Source organism: Lepisma saccharinum, chromosome 1 (genome assembly GCF_977018435.1).
Source record: "Lepisma saccharinum chromosome 1, izLepSacc3.1, whole genome shotgun sequence".
NCBI lineage: Eukaryota > Metazoa > Arthropoda > Insecta > Zygentoma > Lepismatidae > Lepisma > Lepisma saccharinum.
Genome location: NC_139229.1, coordinates 166395145 through 166416209, shown reverse-complemented (window position 1 = coordinate 166416209; position 21065 = coordinate 166395145). Strand labels below are relative to the sequence as shown.

Here is a 21065-nt window from a genome sequence, read left to right as displayed (position 1 = left end):
ATATATATATATATATATATATATATATAATAAATATTAACCTGTAGAGAGTGGTGACAGCTCCAGAAATATGAATAAGAAAGCAGGAGGGGAATATTTTCTGTAGAGGTAACATTTGTTATACCCCTATATACCATACAAAAATGCATATTTTGGATAAAAGAGCATTTATCTGTATAGCATTTCTTGTTTGCTGGCGAGGGGAGGCGGGCTAATCAACCGGTGGAAAGTATTCTGTAAGTGTCGTACTTGATATATAGGGGAGTGGGTAACAAACTAGTAGATTATAATATCGTTACCACGATAACTGCAATTTAAATTTATTTTCCCACCTGACTTTCTGTACCCAATACATGCCCCTAAGGGTTGGTGTCTGGCGAAATAGGTCATTTTGCTTCAAGATAATGAACAAACCATTTATTGATTAGCGTAGTAGCTATTTGAGTACAGCGGTAGATATTTGACGTTACGTTGTTCATGAGTGGTATATTTGAAGAAGCATTTAGCAAGGAGCATTTAACAATACTTAAGTTTGCTAATTATGGCATTCAGAATCCTGACTGTAGACTGATCTTGAGGGACACTTTGTTTGAATCATTGATTGATTGATTTGCTTTATTTTACTTCGCTTTTGTGCCACTTTCGGCTAATTTGCGATTGATTAATTGATTTGTTATTTTAAGTCCACTTTATGCACAGTAAGGCTAATCGGGACTGGACCTACAGTTTAAAGTGGGATCCGAACCACTGTGCCAAGTGCCTCCACCGGGTATCAAACCCGGGATCCCTTGATTACAAGGCGACGACGCTACCACTGCGCCATCGGGGAGGCCTGGCTAGTTTGCGAAGATGGGGATGAGTGATGAGATAATGAAATTGATGAATAGACACTCTCAAACATCCAGGCCAGGATTCGAACCCATGGCGTCGTAGCGCGAGTGTAACCACTCCGCCACGGGGGCCGGCTTTGTTTGAATGAAATATGAGAATATCGTAGAGGGTTGTAGTCCCTACATTATTTATTATCTAGAATTGTGAAAGTTTAAGAGGTTAAACATTTACAGAAACGTACTCAGTCTAAATTTGAAAACCAACCCTCCGAGAATATTAGTGGAAGAATTTGTATTTCTACATGGAACACATGTGATGGTTGCATTAAAGGGCACTAATGTGACATGCCATTACGTTGTAAACAACTATCATGTTGTAATTCTGCTTATATAGCTTTAGATTGGTTTAAAGAATCGCTTAATTTAACAATTCGTTCACGTTAACTGACTTATGGACCACCCTGTATATTTTTGGACCTCAAACAATACAACTTGTATCAGATGTAGATAATCACTTGGGATTCAATTTGGTAAAAAGAAAATTCGGTAAGCAAAAATAATTGTGTACGTATTTGGTCATTATTGAAGTGTACCTCTTAGCTTTCGCTTTGTGTCTAGAAGCTCCAGCCTCCACAACTGGCGTCTCGCTATTCGGGAGAACGAGCTGTGACGGCGTTATATTGATGCCAACCAGACGCGAGTTCAAAAGCGCCGTTTTCGGAAACACCAGGGCCCTTTGGAATGCAAGTCATCCAAGCCCGGATAATTACTTGTCTCCTTCCCCGCTCCTAAGATATCCGACGCCCAGCATCCTCTGCTCCAGAGGAGCGATGCGTCTTTCAGCGCAGAGACAGCCGACCAACCTCAAAAAAAGAGCTCGTTAGAAACGATGCTGCAAAATGTAATGGATTGTTTCCACCCTGACCGGAGATTCTTTCTCTGTTTTTCTCATTCATAAACTTCGGTTCTGGTCTCTTCCAACGGTTTTTGCCCTGTTTTTTTTGCGGACAACGGTGCTAGGAACTTACGCGTCCCTCAGATATATTGTAGGGCGTGCTGAAAAGCAGCACTTTGTTGACAGCAGTAATGTCAAAAACTACTAGAACCAGAAAGATGAAATTCGGAGAGCCCAATTCTTCAAGTGGCAGAATATTTTCGACTAGAATTAACTTGAAATGTTTGGGGTAAATGGAAGGTATGTGGATCAGATAGCTGTCATTCTTTTGGAACTTTTGGTTTCTTTGTAGTCGCGCGCGCGCGCGCGCGTGTGTGTGTGTGTGTTTTGTGTGTCTGACGGAGTTAACATGTGGTCACCGTCGCCAACCGGTGTTCCAAAGGTACTATTCAATTAATAATATTATCTTGAAAACTACTTCAAAGCATAAAAACACTTGTAATGAATAGAGTTTTGACATTTCTGGCAATCTATAGATTGCATTCCTAGCATTCCAAGTTAACAGTGACTTCTAAGGTTGAGCCATAAATTTTACTAATACAAGAAAGCCATGCCTAGTCCAGGATTCCAAGCTCGAAACTCTCCCTTAGCCAGACCTTCTCCATATTTGTAAAAGTACTTCTTGCGATTACGACAGTTACATGTGAGAATAGAGTATTGTGTTCTTCTTCACTGCCTTTCACGAATGGATTGACGGTAACGTTCTGGAAATATGTTTCCTAGAACTACATGTGGAAACTAGAGCATAAAGTGTATAGCCTAGAGGGTAACCAACGGCCACCCATGCAACCTAATTTTATACTATATATCCTCGTGTGTAAACTAGAGGTGTAATCTAGTAGCATATGCAACCTAAAGTGTAACCTAAAGCTGTGTACAACGTAGAGAGTAGCATAGAAACAGTGTAACCTATGCAGCCTAGAGTGTAAACTGAAACCTCAAGCGTAAACTAGATGTACTTCTGAAACCACAAGCGTGAACTAGATGTACTTCTGAAACCTCAAGCTTAAACTAGATGTACTTCTGAAACCTCAAGCGTAAACTAGATGTACTTCTGAAGCCTCAAGCGTAAACTAGATGTACTTCTGAAACCTCAAGCGTAAACTAGATGTACTTCTGAAACCTCAAGCGTAAACTAGATGTACTTCTGAAACCTCAAGCGTAAACTAGATGTACTTCTGAAACCTCAAGCGTAAACTAGATGTACTTCTGAAGCCTGAAGGGTAAACTAGGTGTGATTATCAAATATAACGCGTAACCTAGAATTACAAAAAAAAACACTCTGCTCAAGCAGAAGCAAGTTTTAGCCACACGATAAAAACCGTGAGAATAGTTTAAATACTGTTGCATTCAGGATCACGACACCTACAACATTTCTCTCTCCTTTCCCCGTCACCAGTAGTTTACTGCAATCCACGATTTCAAAATAAAAAGTTGATTAAAACGCACACATGCACGAAACGAAGAGGTGCTTTCCAGAAGTTACGGCAGCGGCCGAGAAAATGATGAGGACAAGGAGTAATTAATATCTCGACGAAAATGTCGGAATAATGGAAAGTTGACATTTGACTGCCACCAAGATATGCAATGGCGCTCATACCCGCATAATGCCCCCCCCCCCCCCACCCGACCCTCCTCCTCACATAAATGCTCCTGGTGGTGATGGTGGGAGGTTAGGGGAAGGGGATACGCGTGCAACAGCCCGGATGAATGTCGCTGGCTGATCCCCATCTTCCTGTATTGGATCATCGCGCAAAGCGGGGCGGAAGGGAGAGGAGGGGGTGGTTTGTAAAGAGGAACAGAATTTGGGGGGGGGGGGTGATCGAGTTTTGGGATAATTCGCGAAGGGAGAGACAACAAGACGTCGATGCTATTATTGCAAATCCATGTTTTTTACCACCAAACTTCGGTTCAACTTGTTTTTGGGAGTTGCAAACAGTGCACGAATTACAGTTTTGATTTCAGCGAGGACGCCAGGAAGGGTGCCGTGCCGTCCATCGCTGGATGCAGGTGTTCGTACACAGGAATAATAATAATAATAATAGCAACAACAACTGTAATAACATGCCAGACCATTTCGTCTCACAAATACTCTTCCAGAGCATTCACTGTTCTGCAACCAGCGGTACTGAATTTCCACTATTTCGATTTCATATAACAGTTTACAATGCACAAAAAATAATCATTTTCTCGTTCTATAGAACGAGTATATACCCAGCATATAGTCCAGTCGGTAGGGCGTCTGACTCAAGCTGCGTAGGTCCGGGTTTGGTTTCCGGGATGGGTGATCTCAAGTGGAAATGTTTCAAGCAACGTTTCTGCATGGGACGCACCTCTTGGGTAAAGAAGGCCGGAGCATAGCGCTGATCACATCCCTGCATATGCCTTCACTGCATGTTGCAATGTGCAGGGGTAGCTACAGCGTATACCGTTTAGGATCTGTACCTTCTCCCTCTTTCTTTCTCTCGCACGCGAGATAACCTCTTTCCCTTTTATTCTTTCCCTGGGTGAGAGAGAGGAGAGAAGAAGAAAGAGAAACGAAAAATATATTTATTTCCTTTATTTTCTCTCTCCACCTCTTTCATTTATTCTGTCTCCAGTTTCATTTCTTTTCTCCTTTCCTTCTCTTCTTTACCTCTGTCTTTCTCCTATATTTCCTTTCTCCCTCTCTCTTTGAAAAAAAGATTAAAAGGGAATAGGATAGAGGGGAAGATGAGAAAAGAGATGAAGGAAAAGAGAGACAGAAATGACGGAAAGAGAAAGAGACGATCTCTCTCTCTCTCTCTCTCTCTCTCTCCTCCTCTCTCTTTATGAATTACCAGAAACATTTCATGAGCTCTGTCTTCTTGTGCAAGGATTTCAAGTTGGAATGACGGAACGGAAAGTGTAAACTTTCCCATCCTACGAAATTTTACCATTAAATTTATGTATTACTCTTTTCTTTTAACTAACAGTAACAAGTATAGTTAAAATTGTGTAAAGTGTCTCTTGACAATAACCGCGCATAGTCACGGATACTTCTGCGTCGTAACCATCCTATGGATTTTCAATGGTAGCCAGAAGTATCTGTGGCTCGACATGTATCAGATGACATTCGAAAGCATCCAGACACTTGCATTTTCAAAAATTTACACTCACAAATAAAATTGAAATATGTGTGTTGAAGCACTAAATATGACATATGGTTAAAAATCATGCCTGGCAGGACTGGATAGCGAAGTCTAATTGTTACAGGTTTTCGCAATTTGTTTACATAGGAACCTCACTTCGTGTCCCGATCAGCAAAATATTTTTAAGCATAGGCAGAAATACAAACAGAAGAAATCTTAATGTGCCACGCATGGTTGAAGGAAGAAGAGTTTTTAGGATGCCTGTTGGGAAAGCGGATGGTAACAAATGTACAGGAAGGCCAGCACAGAGGTTATTTCCACCTTTAACGTAATAGAGAGATATGACTCCTTACAGCGTTAGTTGAGGTCAATAAATAATGGTTAATACCTCTATTGTAATCTTATGAAGATGAATTCCTTGTGAAGAACAGAAAAAGCGTATGATGTGAACTAAGATTGACGCAGTTTTGACAAAAGCTGCAACCCCTACAGGGGTAGTCAGTATATACCACACGCACAACATATACCAAACTTAGGATTAAACAGCGTGCGTTTCTGTCCATGCCCAGTGTTAATAGCATATTTTGAAACGAACCTCATAGCCTAGGAGAATAAATGCGGCGTTGTTCATGGCATATTTTGAAACGCGCCATGTAGCCAAAGAAAAGAAATACGCCGGTGTTAATAGTATATTTTGAAATGAGCCTCATAGCCTAAGATAATAAATGCGGCGTTGTTCATGGCATATTTTGAACCACGTCATGTAGTCTAAAAAGGAAATACGCAAGTGTTAATAGCATATTTGAAACGCACCATGAAGCCTAAGATAATACATGCAGCGTTGTTTATGGCATATTTTGAACCGCGCCATGTAGTCTAAGAAAGGAAATACGCCAGTGTCAATAGCATATTTGAAACGCGCCATGTGCCCTAAGAAAAAATGCGGTAGTGTTAATAGCATATTTTGAAACGCGACTTGTAGCTTAAGACTGCTACTGTGGTCAACAGTAGTGAAATGAATGCAGTTTTCGTCTGCATGTTTGAATACAACCCCGGTAAAAGACATCAGCTTTGACATGATCCATCAGGTCTTTGGACTTTTTTGAATACTTCTTGCTTGAGTACTTTCTCAAGAAAAATAAATTAGCAGCTATTATATCCGGGAAACTGGGTGACCAAGGGACATCTCCATATATTGGTAGGCAAACGATAAGACATTCTGGCATGCATGCTTCTCGTATTACGCCAACGTACAACGTGATTATAAACAGCGACCCACAAATGACATCCCATTCAATATTATTTGCCACTATGAAGAGTAAATAAATTACATTTGTTGTCTTACAATATGCATTGCAAAATATAGTGTGAACGTTGTTGCACCACATTAGAATCTAAAATGAAGAATGAAACGCCATGTTCAGACTGAGCTGAAGGATGATAAAGATTGTTTGATCTTGCCCGGATTACAGATACACGTAAATGTAAGCCTTGTGTTGTAGCTGGTGCAATAAACCTTCGTGTTTAAAAATAACCAAGTATATTAATTAAAGAGGAAAAAATGGACTGTACGTAAAATTGGCAACGAAACCTATTCTCTGAACACTCACAGAGAATCTGAGGAGAAGTGCTTATTTCCTTCTGTCCAAACAAGTTAACCGGCAATGAAAAGTTAATTTTGTGGGAGGAATATGAATAAGAGAAAGAAAAACCCTTCAATTCGGTCATATAAAACGTATTTGTCGCTACATGGGACTGTTTTGTTGCACGGGCTTTCCGAAGAACGAGCCCTTCACCAAGCAGCCAATCTCTTAGCTGAACCCAATTAATTCGGTCCAAGAATATTCGTTCTTCTGGTTATTTACACACACTAAGTTGGTACTGGCAAACGCACGGAATTGCTAAACAATTAGGGAAAATGAACCTTGAATGGTGTACTTCATGTCTGACCGAGAGCCGTGAGAGCAAATGGAGAGCTATTTCATGATGGCATCCATTGTCAAGTGTTTCTGTATTTTTAAACTATTCTAACACTAACACCGCCCTTTAAAGAAGCACATCTTCTCTCGTATCCAGATTAACAAATTTCTTCTTGCCTGGTGGGATTCGAGCCTACTGTGGACTTGCAACCTACTTCAAATCCGGTGCATAAACAAAATAAACAAAGTACTCCACTGCTTCTAAACCATTACTGGTTAGCACAAAACATCTAGTTACGGGATCGAACTTTGGCTCTATTGAATGCTAATCAATACCTCTAACTAGAGTAATGGTTATGGCATTTGATCAGCCACAAGGGAGTCGCCAGAAATTTTTGCAGGGGGGGGGGTTCGGGCAAATGATGAAAGTTCAATAGTAGGAAAAATAATAAGTATTATTACCACCGTTATAAATGTTATTATACAATAATAAATATTATGAACTAAGAAATATAAATTTTATTCGAAATAATAATATTTATTATTGGAAACTTGATCCACCAAACGAGTGACTACCAGCACAACTATTTTCCATTACTTCTTTTGCATTTTATGCGGTTAGTATCTAAAATGCATTTTAGTATTAACTTTTGCACGTCTCGTTTAAGAAAAGGCTTTCAATGTTAGGGGGAATTTTTTGTCATAAAGTTTGTTGTGTGATCTTTCACCTACAACTGTATTTATTAGAATTTTGAAAACTGTGAAACCATTTGTTCTTTGGATGAAATGATAGAATATAACCTTGCTCCTGCATTTTTCACTCAATGTTTTCGATCGAATGAATTTTTACTTTCATTATTCTGTTCGAATTCTAACTAAATGAACTTTATTTCTGTTTTTAACAATAAGAGTAACAACCCTGCCATGGGCAAAAAGTATTTAAAAAAGATTTACTTGAAGACAAGGGAAGTTAAAATGTTGATAATAGCATTAAATACTTAGAAGTAAGAAAGCACTAGACAACTCAGTGCCAATAAAGAACCATTGTCACTAACATTCAGACAAGTGCTCTCGTAAATATGACACTGTTATCTCTAACCTTGTTCAGTATGACAAAGTTATTCTCTGCTTCCTATGGTGGCAAAATACGCACCAAATATCAAGAGTTGAGCGACAACATTTCAAATAACGCTCGTAATGCTTACTAATACCTGCTTTGTTTTGTCAGAGGGGAGGAAAAATAATGCAAGCCACTTCGACCATTGATTACAGCTACACAAAATTGTCACACAGCGTTTATTCGGTCAATCAGCCTGAATGAACATCAGTCAATCTCCAATGACAGGGCCGGAGGAACGGTGGAAATTTATGGTAGATTTCTGGTAATCAAGGTTGGAACATTGTTCAGCATTTTGCGAACAACATTGGTCGAGCGGACCACGCGTCCCTTGACACTGATTCATGACCACCGGGAAGGGGCTTTCGGGGGGGATGAGAGAGAGAGAGACAGTGAGAGGGATGGAAAAATCTACAAAACCAGACGAACCTCGGTGAGGATATGTCTGTCACACGCTTTTCTGCTCGGATGACCATTTTCCGGCCATTGTGACCGGCATACCGAGGTTCGGCATTAATACGCAGAGACTCGCCTCCACTCCAGCGGGTATAAATTGCAACGGTCAAATAGAAACAGATGGACAAAAATAAATTTGATGTCAACGAGACCTCAATGTCATCCAGTTAGTACGGAAGCGGACCTCACCCCCTCCGTGCTCCCCGACTCCAATCCCCCCCCCCCCCAAGCGTCCCTGTCTGTGCGCTGTCAATTTTATGAAGTGGCGCTGGATCGGACTGCGGTGGTCCTCCAACATCAACTGTGCTTTCTCAATTGGGAGGACGCAAACAGAAAAATTAAGCCGAAGACGGATTGCAGTGGGGAGGCCCGATCGTCGGGAAACGAATTGCCCTCGCTCGAACTCTCCTCTGTGGAGTGCTCATCACCGTGTCAATGCGAATTGGCATGCGGTCGAGGCAAATAAGCCGAATGGGAATGCAAAGGTGCTAACTTTAGAGTTTTCATTTCTAATTTGCAAATTTGACAGCCTCCGTAAACACAGTCACATCTTGTCAGATTATCCCACGGAATTGAGTGGGAATTGTAGATACTTTTGTTTGGTGTCCTGCAGCCAGTTATGTGACAGAGTGTAAAGGTTTTGTTACGTTGTCGCCAATTTGTTGGGACGGTCCTTTCTTTTTGATCCCTGTTTAGAATTTTTCTGACTGAAGTCGGGCCATGGGAATGTTTCACTTTTATTTTCTGACTGCAATCCGGACATAGGAATGTTTCACTTTGTTTCTGACAGCAGTCGAGAATGTTTCGCTTTTTTTTGCTGATTGCAGTTAAAACATGGAAATGTTTTACTTTTATTTTCTGACTACAATCGGGACATGGAAATGTTTCCCTTTTATTTTCTGACTGCAATCGGGACATGGGAATATTTCACTTCTAATTTCTTACTGCAATCGGGGCAGGGGAGTGTTTCACTTTTATTTTCTGACTGCAGTCGGGACATCACTTTTATTTTCTGACTGCAATCGGTTCAAGGGAATGTTTCACTTATTTTTTTAACTGCAGTCGGTACATGGGAATATTTTACTTTTAATTTCTGACTGCAATTGGGACATGGGAATGTTTCACTTTTATTTTTATTTTCTGACTGCAGTAGGGACATGGTAATGTTTCACTTTTTTCCTGACTGAAGTTGGACCACGGAAATGTTTCACTCTTTTTCCTTGACTGCAGTCGTGACATGGGAATGTTTCACTTCGAGAAAATTATCTCCAAGAAGAACCTTTAAGTGAACAATTGAATGCTCTGAACAGCTTCCAAAAATTACGGAAAAGTAAAGTAAAATTTAACCTTGGGGTCAGTTGATATATCTCACAGTTTGTACAGTAAGTAGAAGTGTAACTAAATTTGCGTATGTTGCTAATAGGAACGCATCCAGAATTTTCTTTCGGGGGACGAGGGAAGAAATTTCAGAAGATGCATAGACAGTGAGACCGTGTTGAGGGCGAACGTCACAAAATTCAAAACTATAGATTGTCTGCGAGATAATGAACGAGAGAAAGGTGTAGTTAGTCTTCAAATTCCGACCGTTGGGAACATTAAACTTTCGGACAATGATTAAATAAACTAATGAATTAGCTATACAACACATAATATGCGAAGGCAAACAATTAGCCAATCTCATTTCCAAAGTAATAATTTTTTAGATCTTGTGTTGCAAGGGTGTCGAAAATTTTCTCAAAGGTCGGAACTGACCGCCAGTGCACCGACGCCAATGCCAGATCTGTCAATCTATCGCTTTTCATCTGGTTCCGTCAGAAGGTTTTCATCCTCTTAATCGTGGAAAACCTTCTCTCAACAGAATTTTCAGCTAAATGTTACCACGAAACAAAGGAAATCAACTCGAACACCGTTGGAAGGCAAAATAAATCGACTGCATGATGAAAGTCTTCGTTAACAACCGATCTAAAGTTTAAAACATTGAGAAATTATATCTGGAAAACATTTTTTTATCACTTAGGTGTGGATAGCTAGATTATATGCACTCTTTCTACAGTTCTGGGTATGACCCTTAACGACGTTACCGTCTTTGCACGAAACCTTAACAACGACTCTTAGAGTAGACTGTCATCGAGATTTCGATACGGCTGCTCGTGTTGAACAGGAAATCATTGGATCAATGAATGATAATTATCATCTTGTTAAATTAGGGTCACAAGTGAGATGACACAAATGTCATTTTCTCCAGTGCAAAGCTAAAAATTGGGGGAGGGAGTGAAGTCGTTGGGTACCCCTCTGGATACGTGTCCGATTGCTACATAAGATGTTAAAAAGAGATTTGTGTCCGCCTCGGTTGCTAAATTCGTTCAGTAGCCCAATCCGATGTTGCCGGGTTCGACTCCCGCCCCTGGTACGGAGTATCACTGTATCAATTTCATCCAGTTATCATTCTCATGGTCGCGGTTAGCCAAAGTACCAGAAAAGCGATGTAAAATTAGCAACATACAAATCCCAGAGAGGACAATACTTGTATATTTAATTTTCACTCTTGCCAACCGTGAGAGTGTACCGCGTTCTTCTAATATACAGGATAAAAAAAATGTTCCTTTCGAAGCTTCGTAGTGTCGAAAGATTATCTCACACATCTCACTCTTGACAACCGTGAGACAGGATAAAAAAATGTTCCTTTCGAAGCTTCGTAGTGTCGAAAGATCATCTTACACAGCAAAGTTTTGGCCTCACTGTGAAAATGCCGAACAGTCAACGTTTACCCTCTAAAGAAGACTTCTTCCAAATCTCCCTCCTACTGTTGGCTGCTGAAGACCACAGTTCCAAAACGAGGCTCTGCAACTCCACGACAAGTTCATCTTCGCACGAAGACACATGCAAGCCCCACACACACACGTGACAGCCGTCCTTCTATGTGCAAGGGAGCCGCGAAGTGGGTAGGGCGTAATCATCTTCAAAGGTCCGCGGAACGCTTGGAATGGGAATTACGTACGCTGGCATTGTTGTTTATCCTCGCGTGCGACTCAGAATTTTGCGAAGCATTTGTTTCCTTTTTTGTAATTTGGCGACGAGGCCAGCCAGGTTGCTTCCATCCGGATGACCACGTTGGGTTTGCGTGGCAGCATGAAGGATCGGGCCATTCTTCTCCAGATTCATTTCCATAGCTTTTGTTTTGTTTCGAAAAACATGCGGGAAGAAGCATGGGAGGGGAGGGGGGAATTAAAAGCATCTAAGCTGCTGTAACGGAATCAGGGCTGCCAGAAACCTTCTCGCCTTCCTCTCGTCACTTCAGCAGCGGCAGCAGTAACGTGCCCGAACATTTCTGTCAAAATTGTTTTTTGGGGAAACCGCCAAAGAAGTGAAAAGCAACATTTCCTAAAACAGACTTCAGATTTTAAAAATAAATTTCCGCCTAAAAAATCCAAGTTTAAAAAAAAAACATTTCCAAATTTCAAAAGCTCATTTCCAAGTTTCAAATAATTCATATCCACGTTTTTTTTTAAAAAAAACTTTTCAGGCATTCAAGACAGTCATTTCATTTCCAAGTTCCAAAATATCAATTTCAGAGTTTAGAAAACCAATTTTCGGGTTTAGAAAACCAATTTTCGAGCTTCAAAAATCAGTTTCCGAGCTTCAAAAACCAATTTCCGAGCTTCAAAAACCAAATTCCGAGCTTCAATAACTCATATCCGAGCTTCAATAACTCATATCCGAGCTTCAATAACTCATTTCCGAGCTTCAATAACTCATTTCCGAGTACCAAAAATCAATGTCCAGTTTCAATAACCAATTTTGGAGCTTCAGAAACTCATTTCCGATTTCTAAAAACCAATTTCCAGTTTCAAAAACCGATTTTCTCGGAAAGCAAGAACCGAAGTGTCACGGTTACTGCTGCGAAGGGATATGATAACCACCACCTTCCTCACCTTCAACGGTGGTGTAAGGGAAAGATAGAAAAAAATTGCACTTGTGAGAAGAGCTAGGGTCGCAATCTCTTCGATTGTACACGCTGTACGTACTAAAATTTCACTCTGACCATTGGAAGATGGGTAGCATATCATGTATCGCATTAAATAACTGGACATGTACATGGCAAAATGCTCAAATGCCTACTTTCCGCTGAAATACTACGTTCACGACACAAAATACCTACATAAATCGAGCAAATGTTTGATACAATTATAACAATATTCCAAGACGTTATGGGAAGTTAATATGTGAATTGGGTCCATACATTTGCAGTTGTACCGCAAATATTAATATGTCCACTCAATCCATAGACTGACGTGCAATTGCTTTAAATGGTGATAGTGTAATGACAATCCATTGTTGTAAACTCGGTTCTTCGTACTCTGATACTCAACATCATTACACTGCAAGTGGAGTGTCGTTTTGTATTGCAGTACCAGTTCCTATGCATGTTGCACTTGTCAGTATACGTAACGGACCTATAATGTTTCGTTGGTTCACTGGTTCCAGAAGTAGCCGCTAAATGCCACTATAATATTAACATGCTCATCAGCGGTAGCCAAATATTTTTTGCTGTTGTAAATGTGCATTTCTTTCTATTCATCTATTTTCTCTAGATATGACTGTGAAATCTGGTGCTGCGAAAAAACCCTTGAAACACTGAGGGCGCCGTGAAAAGAAAAAGTTTGGAAACCCCTGCTCTTGAGTCATAATTTTTTGTGATCTCAATTAGCGAATTCGGTATGGGGCCTTATGGGTTTCACTTTTGAGATCACCTCGCCTCCCATATTTTCTTCCCAGAAAGGATAGTCCTTAATATTTGAAGAGAAAATAATGAATATGCACCAAGTATAGGGGATGTAATATTGCCATTTTCTAACCTTTCTCTGAAAATCCGGATCATCTTACAAGAATGTATTTGTTTCTTGTGTTTTCCGCGATCTTGGGGGCTAAAAGTAACAACATGGCTGTTGCCACTCGCCGCAAACACGTGTTGGAAAGAACTAAAAGAGCGGGAAAGTCCAGTCTCAAATCCCTATGATTACTTTTACTACTTCCCATTAATTTGTTTTAAAATTAAGCATTTCTTAACGCCATTGATTTGTTGTGAAATTTTTGCTCTCGGAATAAACAGTAACAGCAGGTCACTAACTTTTGTTCAATGAGCGGTGGTGGAACCGTCTTCTGGAACCAAACCACGAGGACGTAAGTCTCACATTGTACTCAACCTGGGATCACCAATAGGCAAAAATTACAATAAACATGCCTCCATTGCTTTCTAATGATGGGCCTCACCGATGGTGTATTGGTTACGGTCTCGCCTTGTAAACAAGGTGTCCCGGGTTCGATACAGTGGCTCGGATCTCACTTTAAACTGTAGGCTCAGTCCCGATTAGCCTATCTGTGCATAAAGTGAACTTAAAAACTTCAAACTTTGCAATGACCGTTTGTAACTTCCCATTACCGTTGAGGCATTTCACGAAAAGCGGCCCTACTTCATGTTAATAACAAAATGAATTAATATGGAAATTATTATTGTTTATAATTGCATTAAGGTTTAGATGTTTGTCAAAATATATGATTTACACTTTTCACCAATAAAAGTTACTGTATCCTGTATGCTTCACACACAAATGAAGTGAAAATTTGCTACAACACGTAACGCACTTTCGTCAATGCTTTTCATGCATTCAGCCTATCCATTCACACTCAGTATTTTTCATTTGTAAGCAAACACCACAAAGTACTTTATAATTCTATGAAATCAATTCATTATCAGCTCATGTCTAGAACCTCAAATTTTGTGCGTAAAATGTCGCAGTCGTAACGCTGGAATGCTCCCTTTGCAAGGCGTGAAAAATGAACATTTTCACAAATTATTTAATCCAGAAATGTTGAGGAAGCGGTTTTTTTGTGAGAAATTACATCTTACCACATCATTATTTCTTTAGAACAAGGTAGATCAAATTCTAGCATCCATTTACAATGCAGACTGAAAACACACGTTCAGTATCCCAAAATTTACAAAACCCATCTTTCGAAATCTGCACGACATTCGCTCTTCCAGCCGTCCCAGTCCTTTGCCTTCTTGGGGAGGGAGAATGGCGAGGGGGAAAGAGGGTTCGGGAGGGGGGGGCGTGGCTGTAGACTTTCCGGAAGAATTTATTGTCGTCAATTTCGAAACCGAGAAACGCTCCCGAGAGTTAAGAGATTTTCCAGCACGGTTGTAATAAGACCGGGAGAAGAATATATATGTACAGTCCCATAATAATCAATTCTAGATAGTCACCAAGGGAAATACCCTCCTGCTAATGAGAGATGGTTTACATTTCAAAAGATGTACTCTGCATTGAGATGAAGATTACGACGTGCTTGGCGACAGGAAAATATATACCCACAATTCTCAAGCCGATCTTTGGTAAATTTTGCATGAGACAAACAGTGGATTCTCTGGAACGTGTCTGAAAGTTTTGACACTTGAAGGAAGAGGATAAGACAAGGATAACCGGAAAATTGCTGATGTTCTATCTGTAATTCATGCATTGCTGAAACTTTGTGTCAAAAAAGTCTCAGAAAGCTGTGGGACTATGGAAGGACAAAATAGAGTAGACAACATCAAGCATTTAGTTAAAGGAACTATAAGAGACCTCATTTGTCATTCGCAAGGAAAATCATTTGCATCTTCTAACAGAAGCTACCAAGGTAAGACAAAGCATGAAAAACATCAAATAAATACTTATAACCAGCACATGGAAAAACTATCAGTTTGTATTACCATAACCACTTCAAAGTGGCATTTTTTTTAAAAATATAACCTAAACATGTATTTTTTTTCTAAAAGAGAAATGGAAAATTATTTCTCAAGTACTTCACAAAAGGTACAGGAGCGGAAAATTTCCATCTCTAGATTGTGTAACAACAAACACACAAAACTAGCACAACCACAATGCATGTCACATAATTCTCTAGTTAAAAATGTTCAACATCACGAGACCTAGCTATGTTTTATTTGACAATGCTTAATATAAAATATAAAATATTATTAAATAATGTTTCGCTTGAAGGTATGTTGTTCATAAAATATTAATACTGTAGAAATTTCAGGTATTGAAATAATATAAAGCCAATAATGTTTCTATGGTGGCTAGGAATCTATCTCTAGGTTACATACCACGTAAAATATAAGTATATTTTTGAAGAGGAAATTAAAGTGAATCGCTCGTATGATGCTTATGTAAAGTTTTGTGTGTGGCTAAATGTACTAATGAATTATTACTATTTTCTTCCCCTTTTCTCTATTTCTGGGCATATATATACTGCCATTTTAATGGAATACCCTATATAAAATCTTTCGCAATTAATAATAACGACAAAGTGTTACAATGCAGACTGAAAACACACGTTCAGTATCCCAAAATTTACAAAACCCATCTTTCGAAATCTGCACGACATTCCCAGATTACTTCTCCAATTATATTTCGTTCGAAATTTTGGTAAATATGCGATATCACCCGAACGGACTTTTCAAATTTACAGGAGAAACTACTTACTGAAACCAATTTCTGTAGCATTGTGGAAGTTCTTCGTGGTATTTTCTTTCGCGGAAACTGAAAACTTCACCATAGAATGCTGCAGAACAAGAAATAATCACTTTTTATGTAAGGAACTTGCATTTTCTTTAAAGCGACAACATTATACTGTTGTTTCCATTATGAACTTGCAGATGGCGCGAGCGTCGAAAGTCACGCGGTCTCGCCAGTGTTTCCAAACGTACCTTTTTTTTACAATTTTTTTCTTTTTTTTAAGTATGCTTACCTAACCTTACCCAACCTAACCTAACCTTACCGGAAATGGTCCGTGGGGCTATCGTCAATGGTTCGTGGTGCTATCGTCAATGGTTTTTGGGGCTATAGTGAATGGTTTTTGGGGCTATCCGTCAATGGTTCGTGGGGCTATCGTGAATAATTTTTGGGGCTATCCGTCAATGGTTTGTGGGGCTATCGTGAATGTTTTTTGGGGGGCTATCCGTCAATGGTTTGTGATGACATAATGAACACAAAAGTAGGTATTTATCGGTTAAGAAGGTTGAAACACTGCATACCCACTCCAAATCGACAAAACACAAGCACGACGCGCGATGATCCATGACGAGTGCACGGTATATTGTCTGTTACCCAAACAGAACAAGGAAGACAAATAATGACTCGTAATATGAAAAGTTGACACTATTTTATGGAAAAAGGCATAACTTCACCTTAAATAATCTTCCGCAATGCAGAATAGGTAAGTATCAATACTAAAATTAACTAAATAAACGAGTGAGAGGTGTTCGGGCGATATCGCATAATTACCAAAATTTTCATTTAGATGCCGACAGTTTTAGTAAACGGTTGTAATTTGATTGGGTTTTGAGTGCCAATATACTAAACTCTAAATACGGCACAATGGTGAGCCTTATGTGCCAAAAGTCAGTCATTTCATAGATACCTAACACAACCTACAATATTCTGCACTTACCATACCACATGTACAGACAATTACTTTGGATAACGTTGTTATTCCTTTCTCTTTCATAACAACAACCAATTTTGTTCTAATACAAAACATCTCAAGGGCAAAGTTACACCCGATTTTTTTCATTAGTTGACACATTGCAAGTATTTGTTCAATCATTTTGAGAAGATTCGTCTTAGTTACATACTTCATGTACATAGTGACAAGAAATAAATATTTGGTAAAGTTGTGTGCATTTGTACTTAATTTCATCACACAGTTCAATAACTACATAAATGTAAATATTTATCAAATGACTCATAAAAATACAATAAAATATTGCACCTGTAATATAATAGCTTATTTGTAAACAAACTAGAATGGTTGCATATATATAGTAAGTAATAACATTCATTATCTGAAATAATGCCTATTAGGTATAGTCAACTTACCATAGCTTCAAGTGATGAAATGTTTAATCCTGTTAACATACTTATTTTGTTAGCAAACAGAAGGGCTTCAAGGAATCTCAGCCAACATAAAATTCACAGTGTATTTAATTTTTTACTTTCAACTACAACGTCGTCGTCTTCATTTGGTTGGCTCACATCGCGTAACTTTGAGATTTCTAGCCAAAGTTGCTGAGTTCAGGTACTATTATCACCAACAATTATGTATACGATATGTTCCAATATGATGCTTACTAACGTCAATTTTCTTCGAAACACTATTGATTTTTTACTGAGTGCATTTGTCCATTCAGGTCTTATGATAGTATGACGTCTAAATAATTGTGAGGGTCATGAATGTTTAAAGTTAGATTGCAATCCGATGTTTTCGAGCGAAACTGTAAAGTATCCAAATAACTGCAGTACGAGGTTTGGAGATTAATGTAGATATTGATATCGGAAAAAATGGACCTGAACGCGTAATACATTTTTAAATAAAATGTCTCGATATTGTTGACTTAAGTGTCATTGAAAAAATAAATATAGCTTCTCCGCACTGATAGGAAGTTGAGGACATAATTTTTAAACGTGCTAAATGCTGATTAACGAAAACATGACCTCTACGAATTCTTAATATAAAGACAACCACTGCCCGAGGCAGATTCATATTTTGATACCAAGGTCTTTGATTAGTGACTTGAGCATACCACTTATAGGTTGTAGTATTTTGTAGTTCTTTTTTGCACCAGTCATTCCCATTGCTTTTGTAGTTTATATTTTACTCTAGGTAAAAGATCTGTATAATGTAATCGAAGAGGTATTACATGTTCCTGGGTTCGCGCCTCCTTTGCATTTGCATCTACTGTATCGTGGTATTTATTGAGATCGCTATGCTCACGAATATAAGTAAAAATCACTGTCTGTCCCTGTTGTCGAAGATGTTGGATTGTGCTAAAAATCGAATATATAAAAGTCGTTAAATTGTAAGCGGCACGGCCTGTTCTTGGCAAAGCATGCAAGACACTCAATGCGTCAGTGAGGATTAGGGAATTGGCAATTCAACTACAACGGTAACTTATTATTTCCTGCAGATTTGTAGCTTTTTGACTGTTTTTGACCATTATAAACGAGCACACCAAGGTTGATAGACAACAGGCAGTTGAATTAGGGGTAGCGAATGAGCATTGCATGAAGCAAAATAGTGCATGCAAGTGTTTATTTTCAAAATATGATCATTAAAGCACAATTTCATGAAAATGGGCTTTCTCAGTAGCTAAATGAGCGATAAAAGGTAAGTATATTTGAAACCTTTAATATATACGTACCTATATCAATGAAGATACTGTCTTCTATGAGCCAATGCTTTCAATTATTTTCAAAGCAAGAACAAAGACTCAAAATATCTTTGTATATTTAACACACACGTAGAACTGAAATAATTGATGACATAATACAAATATGACTATAATCAAATCAGAAGTTTTGATCAACAATGAACCAAAATACAATAATTACACCCATTAGAATGTACGAACCGATGCATCTGCACCTGATTCTCTTATGTATGCATTGACCCATCTGCGCTCATTCTTTTAATACCTCTGTTTTATAGTTTGGTAGAGAACCCATCTTTATTGCAATCGCCCCATGTACTTATAATGCATTCAAACTTCTTTTCAAAAGTCTTCTTCAACTAAGAACAAGGAAAACAAGTAAAGGGAGAAGGGGGTGGGGCTTGTGAGGCTTAAGCCTTGTTTCGAAGGTTTTATGCTTTTTCCATTAATCCCCACACAGGGCAAAACATCGACTCTATCCCTGGATACAGAATCTTCGTTGGGAATAGGGAATAAACCTTTACTCCAAGGGGCAATTCCTTCTCCTTAATTTGAAAAACGCCTGAATACGCATTTCAATAAATTTGATCATTGCAGGATTTAGCTCGAATTGTAATCCGCCGCCCACGGGGAATATTTTTTTTTATCCAGGAAGTTTATCGGTTGCGGGCGCGCAAAACTCACCGTCACTCAAACAATTTTTCTTAGTTTATTGTTACTTTCTGAGGAAAATTACAAGAAATGATCAATATGTAGCTGTGTCCAGAATTTCTTAAGAAAAAGTTCTAATGCTTCAAAGTCTTGTAGGATTATAAACTTTCTCCCTCTTTACCGATGCGGCCTGAATTAAAAGCAAAAAAAAAAAGTTGCTCGAATTCGGAAATTTTCATTTTCAAGGAAGCCTTTTCCGAAATGAGTTTTTCTTCCGTATCCAGATGCCCCGAGTGGTAATAAATAAGTCCCCTGCGACCTTCCCTTGCTTCGGTGTTGTTTTATATGATGTACAGGGCCTTAGTTACATATTCCCATCAGCTCAGGACCATTACCAAAATGAGAGGCAGTCCGAAATCCTCGGGCGAGAACGAATAATGTGTACTCCTTTGTAATCTGGAAGTATCATTGGTAGCGAATACAGAACAAGTTTAAGTCGGGTCGTCTGAATTGATAACTAGGGAAAAGGCAATCTGTAATAAAGGTGGAAGGGTACTAAATGAATCGTGAAAACAGATTGCATTTCATTCTGTGTGTTAATAAATTGTCTTATATTCGGCTATTATGTATGCTATTCGTTCTCTCGGCCGTTTCCTCATCAGATAAAATTCACCTGCTACATCTGAACCGATCATTCAGAGTGGCTGTCGCATATATAATATTTGTTTGAGGAAGGGGAGGATGGATATATTTTGATACCTTTTTATTTAACTTTTCCCTCGAGTGCAGGACTAACGTCGCAATGCGCAGTGCATGGACCTCAAACAAACAACTTCATTTAGTTTCTGTTCGGTTGGTAAATGCGATGCATTGCCTTGTTGTACAGGTTACAAAAGGTATTTTCTACTGTTACGGCGGCCGATCCTAATGCTAGCAAGGGAAGCAGGGATCGGGGAAGCGACCAATCCAGCACGATAAGAAACGCAACAGCCAGTAGAACGAGGTTCACGTAGTACTTCTTCCCGCCGCGTTGTAATTCTCGGCGCCACCGCTGTTGTCTGGTTGGTCTGAGGTGTAATCCCCGCTCGACTTCCCTTGCCAGCATTAGGACCGACCGACGTAAGAGTAGAAAATATCTATAATGTATACTTGCATGCTTTCATACACAGTGTTGCCAGCACCTGCCTCGGTCTGGATTTAGCTTCGAGTCGCAAATACCTCACTCGTCTCGAGATATTTAACATTTCATTTACTAAAAACTAAATGTCTGAAAGATTTCCAATTTCTCATACTCCTGTATAATTAAGTTTGTTTAATTTTCACAGTATCATAAACTATAATTCTGTGTATGAATTTGGAGATAAGAGAGAACCTATTGCAATATACTTTTTAGAAACTATTATTTCCAATATCTTTTACTAAATTTGATTATGCTATTTGCAGTATTTCATTAATTACATCCTTACTTCGGGTACTTTTAGGCAAATAATAATGAAATGATAAGAAACCCAATTGTAAGTTCATGCCGAGTGGCACTAACTTTCTGGTGCTCCATGCTAACCACTCCGGTGCGGAAAAGCTTTGGTTATTATGTGCAAAATCAGAAGAAATACTTCACAAGAATATAAAACGGGTTGCCGACTACCATTAATGTTTACGCCACCTAGGTTGAAAATTCAACTTTGTCGGCAACCTCGCGCAAGTAAACGACTTTCCATGGAAATTACAGTGGGCAATATTTTCGCGGGAAATTAATTTTGTAATGAAAATTTCGG

General features: G+C 39.0%; 1 protein-coding gene across 2 annotated transcripts in view; it reads right to left on the bottom strand.

The window, feature by feature from the left end:
- Nucleotides 1-21065, bottom strand: part of LOC146003717 (uncharacterized) — a 543857-nt gene that overhangs the window by 39953 nt on the left and 482839 nt on the right. Inside the window, exon 1 of one of the 2 annotated variants that reach the window (XM_083142108.1) lies at nucleotides 17309-17389. The exons of the other annotated variant lie outside the window; for it this stretch is intronic. The gene's annotated coding sequence lies outside the window, so the exon portion shown is untranslated. Of the gene's footprint in view, nucleotides 1-17308; nucleotides 17390-21065 lie in introns of those variants that run through there. 2 annotated transcript variants of the gene reach the window in all.